We start from the raw sequence: 6,584 nt of genomic DNA on the forward strand, positions 1-6,584 counted from the left end.
TACATGAATTAGTAGTAATAATGAGCCATATTTCATAATATAAACTGGATTTATTCAGAATTTGAGACATCAAAGATTTCTTTCTTGCTGAATCTTTTGAGGGTGGCAACTTGGAAGAGTTGGGCTATGGACATTTTCAAGAAATTAGAGAAAAGATATATGTGCATAAACATTTCTACATGCATATATATATACAGACTATAGACACATATACATACATACACATATATGTTCAAGGGACCTTGATGTAATCACTGGGCTAGTGGCTGGAGGAGCACTCCATCTGGTGGGCAAAATTGTGAACAACTTGCCTTTGCTTGGTAATAGCAAAGTGGAACCCTGGTTTTTTGGAAGTCTAAGGAAGAAAGCACATAAGCCAGGGAGGGATACTGCGATTGCAGCATCTTAAATGTCAGTAGCTTACTCACCAAGTGTTCCTGCGGCCCCTGCCCGTATCACATATATTACTATCATTGTTCTACAGATGAAGAAGTGAATAGTGGCTATCATGGCACAGTGGCTAGCATGGCACAGTGGATATCATGGCACACTGGCTAGCATGGCACAGTGGATATCATGGCACAGTGGCTAACATGGCACAGTGGATATCATGGCACAGTGGCTAACATGGCACAGTGGATAGCATGCCAGATCTGGAGTCAGGAAGATTCCCTGAGTTCAAATCCAACCTTAGACACTTATTAGTTGTATGTTTGCCTCAGTTTCTTCATCTGTAAAATAAACTGAATCCTAACATAACGTCTAAACCATCCCAGTATCTTTGCCAAGAAAATCCCACCAAAATCCAAAAAGAGTTGGACATAATTGAAAAGATCAGGTGAAGAAACTGAAACATTAAATAAACATCAAGAGCTAGGATTTTGTTTTGTATATACCCTGTGGCAGCTCATATCTTTCAAGCATTCACAGTGTTTGTGCAACATAAAAATCATACTCTTATAAGCCATTTCCTTTGTAGGCAACAAATTTGCCTTTTTCATTCATCCAGTTCCTCTTCTTTGGGAACCCTTATGGGCTACAACCCCCCTTGTTGCATGTAAGGTTCGTGTAAGATACAGTGTAGCTTTTAAGCTGTGCTTCCTCCTCAGGGGTGTATTTCATTTGCACCTTCGTGGCTTCCACCTCTCACCGCTTTTCACTCCTAGTCCTCTTCTTCCATTTCTCTTAAACTCCCTGTGCCTTTTCTTCTATATTTCTATTTACGGCAGGTTCATCATTGTTATCCCTGCTTGGATCCCTTTTTTCCCCTTTCTTTCTCTGCAGACATCTGCCGCAGCCGTCTCTTCGGATGTGAGCTTTCTGTCTCATTTCCTCTGCAAGGGGCTGCCAGATATCTCCCAGCTGTTTTCTTGCTGTACCTCTTGTTAGACCCTAACTTATTCATGTTTTCCTCCCCACACACACCCTGAGATGTCTTCTTTATTTCCTCCCCTTTCTTCCTGAAGGCCCTTCTCAGTGCCTTTCTTCCTTTCACAGTCCCCACTGGTTTAGTTGGATTTACCTGAACAGATATTACCTTGTTTCTCTTCTCCTTTTCATTCTGGGTCCTTGCAGCTCTCTCACCAATGTCTGTCTTTCTCTTATTATGAAATGCTCTTTGGCAGTTTGCATCTACACCACATTTTTCAATGTAGAAAGTTCTACACAAATCATTTTTAATAGGCAGCTCTGCTGTGCCCTTATTATCCACACCTAAAACATTTTTCCTGACTACAAATTATGTTCAAAATATTTTGAGCTTCGTCTATAAAATTATCTGGTTGATCTTTTCTTTCCCCTTCCCACCCCAACCTTTCCTTGTACTTAAGTGAAAGGCACCTGGCAGGAGGTTAACTCCATGGCTGTATTACCACAGAGTTCTAGTCCACACTTATAATTTCCAAACCTGCCTGCTACTTTTATAGAAACTATTATTATGTAAGAATATCTTTCATAACAGGTCACAAAATTCTTATGCTACTGTCCACTATGCTACTGTCCAGAAGACAATGAAAAGTCTTTAGTCTCAACCTACCAAGTAGAATCACTACAAAATTCTCCCACTTTTGCTAAGATTCATGAAAAGAGCCCAAGAGTATTTGTTTCATAAAGATACGGGCAACACTGATCAGGGCTGTTATTCAGCCATTTTTTGGTTATGTCCAATTTTTGGTGATCTCACTGCGGGGTTTCTTGGCAAAGATACTGGCTTGGTTTGCCCTTTCCTTCTCCAGTTTATTTTACAGATGAGGAAACTGAGGTAAATGGGATTACACAGCTAATGTCAGGAAGAGGAGTCTCTCTGACTCCACATCTAGCACTTTATCCACTGTGCCACCTTGAATGCTTTATTTTTTCCTTACATTCTTTGGGGAAATTTTAGTTTTTATGCTGCTTTGAAGCTCATGCCAAAACTCTTACTTCACAAGTACTGCAATTGTGGCTGAAATAATGACTGCAATATCTCCCATTATGCTCCAAACACGAATAATCGGAGTCTGCCTTACATAATCTCTAGATAACTACTTTCTAGTACTTGAATTTTCAGAAATTTCAGAGGAATTTTCACCACTTAGCATGTTGCCTGACACGTAACAGAGCTGTTCCCTTACTGACTGATTGACTTGATTGTCACATTGAATCTTGACTTAAAGGGACCCTCTAATTATTTTACTCTAATTATTGATTGTAATTACTCATCTCAACAAAGCTTTTCTCTCCCTCTGGGCTTCTCCTGGAAGCTTTTATCTGGAAGATAAACAGACCACACTTGCCTTCAAGGCTTGCTTTATTTTTCTTTCTGTCTCCCTCCTCTCCTCTCTTCTTCTATTCCTTTATCATACTTTAGTTCCTTGCCCCTTTCCTTCTTTCCTCTCCTGTTCCTGTTGGCCACGGACCACTGATTTTCCTAGCCATATTCCTAGCTGATGGCAGGAGAGAATGAATTGCAATCCTGCTGGATTTCTCTTGTTGGTGCTGCCCTGCAGACTAGTTTGACTCAGGCTAAAGACACATTAGCTCTGTCTGGTACCCCCTATTCCCCCATCACAGATATGTCTTTTTTTGCCACATATTTACAGCTGTTTGTTCTTGGTCTTCTCCCTCAAAATGAAGACTCCTAGGACCATGATATTTTCTTTATACTATTCCTTATTGGCTGGTGGGGGAAGCGTATTTTATTCTCCCTTATGGAATAAACTCTTGTAACAGTGGTTTATTTTTTCTTAAGGAGTTTATGATCCATGAAGGTACACAGAAGTATGCTGGCAAATGAAAGCCATTTCTCTAGAAAATAAAAACATGTACCCACAAGATATTTTTAAATTTAATTAATCAATGACTTGTCAATTAATCGATCAATTAATCAAAGCATTTTACAAGTACTTGTAATTACAAGTTACTTCCAAGGCTGATTAATTGGTCAATTAATTAATGAATCACCAATAGTAAATTTTCTCTTTAGACTATCAGCAAGACAATAAATCAAATCGTGATTTGTAGTGATGGCTGATATCTGAGCTGAAAATGTAACAATTGACTCTTATGGAGTGGCTCGAACAGATGCCTTAATGTTCCCCAACTGTTAACCCTTCTTAATTCAGAAAACCATGTCCTCATTATGTGAAACATTATAGAATATCTTGGGAACAATGTATGGATGAATTTACAGTCACTCAGGTGAATTACAAAGCAGTTTCATGATTTTGCAGGGATGGAAGCTGAAGGGGGGATTTGGTTATAATGCAATAATAATGTGTTATTGTGCAACAGCATTAGTTTGGGTCACTTCAAAGAGGGCCTGGCCATAGCTGGGATTACCCTGAGTTATCGCCTTTACTTGCTCATTCTCTTTGTTTTCATTTCTTGGAGGGCTTTTGAAGAACTTGATGACCTTGTTAAATGAGGTGTCTGGATTGGTAAATAAAAATTTGCCATTTTTTAAAAAAAAGATTGCTCACTATGTGAAAGCTAGGTTTTAATATTAAATCTGCCACTGGTAATTAGGGTGACTTTTGGCTTTTTAACTTCCCTACAATTTTCATTTTCTGATTTATAAAATGAGGGGTCAAGCTAAATGAACTCTTAGGACCTTTCTAGCAGTCTGATCCCATAGTGTCCCAAAAGTCTAAGTGCATTTTGGGGAGTCTATTAAATCATTAGACTGCATTAAGTCTTTGGAGACATCCTGTTGACTATGATTTTGTGTTTCAGGTAGAAACTTAATGGTTGATTATTCCACCAAAAGATTTTTCTAAGATACTGTGAAATTATCATCCAAACTTTTCTTGTCAGTTTTAACTGGGGCTACTTGGAAGGATAGATAATCTGTGTAAAGACAATGGGAACATTCCCAAAACTGGGCTTAAAAGCCAGAAAGACCTCTGATGTTTATTAGATTTGTGAACTTTCTGAGTCTCAGTTTCCTTATCTGAAAAATGAGGATAATTGGACTTATATCACAGTTGTGAGACTCAAGTGAAACAATATATGCAAAGAACTTTGTAAATTTTAAAATTCTATTTAATGTCAGTTCTTATAATAGTGAGTGCTCATCACTCTGACAGTTCCCAAGGCATCAATGTAAACAAAAACCTTCCATACAGATATCTCCATCCTTCCTTTCCTTCCCTCTTCCTCATCTGAAGTTTAAATTAGCTAACCATTGATCCTTCTCCCCCCCCCCCCCAGTTAATAAGCATTAATTTTTTCTCCCTTTCATCTTCCACACAAGGAAAGGAAAAAAAGAAGAAAAATTTTATAACAAATATTTCAAGGAAGCTGAACAAAATTCTGCATAGGTTATGTCCAAATTCTATGTCTTGAATTCATCTATTTTTGTCAGAAGTCATAGTTGGTTATTGTATATAAACATTCATTTTTGTGATGATGATGATTATAATGAAAGTCATTCTCAGCATATTCATGTACATCCTCCAGACTAAGGGTGGGGGTGGGTTCCTGGATGTCCAATAGAGCTGGAAAATTGGGAATAAACTCAATTAATGTAATTCAGGTGGGCAACTGTAGCCTGGACATGACCACAGTTTCTTTTTTTAAAAAATATATTTCTTTTTTTTTGTTTGTTTTTTGTTTATATATATATATATATGTAGCTTTTTATTTACAAGATATATGCATGGGTAATTTTACAGCATTGACAATTGCAAAACCTTTTGTTCCAATTTTTCCCCTCCTTTCCCCCATCCCCTCCCCCAAATGGCAGGTTGAAAATACATGCTAAATATGTTAAAATATAAATCACATACAATATAAATATACATGTCCATACAGTTATTTTGCTGCACAAGAAGAATTGGACTTTGAAATAGTGTATAATTAACCTGTGAAGGAAATCAAAAATGCAGGTGGACAAAAATAGAGGGATTGGGAATTTTATGTAGTGGTTCATAGTCATCTCCCATAGTCATCTTTCACTGGGTGTAGCTGGTTCAGTTCATTATTGCTCTATTGGAACTGATTTGGTTCATCTCATTGCTGGAGATGGCCACGTCCATCAGAATTGATCATCATATAGTATTATTGTTGAAGTATATAAGGATCTCCTGGCCCTGCTCGTTTCACTCAGCATCAGTTCATGTAAGTCTCGCCAGTCCTCTCTGTATTCATCCCGCTGGTCATTCCTTACAGAACAATAATATTCCATAACATTCATATACCACAATTTACCCAGCCATTCTCCAATTGATGGGCATCCATTCATTTTCCAGCTTCTAGCCACTACAAACAGGGCTGCCACAAACATTTTGGCACATACAGGTCCCTTTCCCTTCTTTAGTATCTCTTTGGGGTATAAGCCCAGTAGAAACACTGCTGGATCAAAGGGTATGCACAGTTTGATAACTTTTTGGGCATAGTTCTAAATCGCTCTCCAGAATGGTTGGATGTATTCACAATTCCACCCACAATGTATCATTATGACCACAGTTTCATCACATCTTAATCTCTCAATATATCAGTAGTTTCTGAAACAGTGTGTGATATTGGACCAATACACACAGTCATGAATATTCCAGCATACTACAATGACCCTTCTGGAGACACACTTTGGGCCAAACACCGTAGGCAACAAGTCACACATGTCTCCCCTCCATTTCCTCCACTTATTTGCTTCACAGATTCCATTTACCAGCATTTATAGATTTGGCTGAGCCCTGTTAAAACAGTTCTCTTCTCAGTAGAACTGTTGGGGATAGATCCAAGACAGTAGAGTGAAGTAAGCATTTTTTCCAAACTCTCTCAACTGAGTTGTAAAAGCAACAGAACCTTATAAAAATAGGAACTCAGGCAAGACTCTCCCTCTCCTACTTCCAGAAATGAGCAAAATCCAATTCTAACATAAAGTCTAAAGTCATGAAATAAGCTAGAAAAATAAGCAAGCAGTAAAAACAACAGAATAATCTGACCCTAAAAAGCAACTATGGTGACAAGGAAGTTCAAGACACAAACTCAGAGGAAGACAATAACTTGAAAATATCCATAAGCAAAACCTCAGAGAAAAATGTAGATTAGACACAAACCCAACAAGAATTTTTTAAAATAAAAGCTAAAGAAAGAATAAAAAA

Source organism: Antechinus flavipes, chromosome 3 (assembly GCF_016432865.1).
Source record: "Antechinus flavipes isolate AdamAnt ecotype Samford, QLD, Australia chromosome 3, AdamAnt_v2, whole genome shotgun sequence".
NCBI classification, from domain to species: domain Eukaryota; kingdom Metazoa; phylum Chordata; class Mammalia; order Dasyuromorphia; family Dasyuridae; genus Antechinus; species Antechinus flavipes.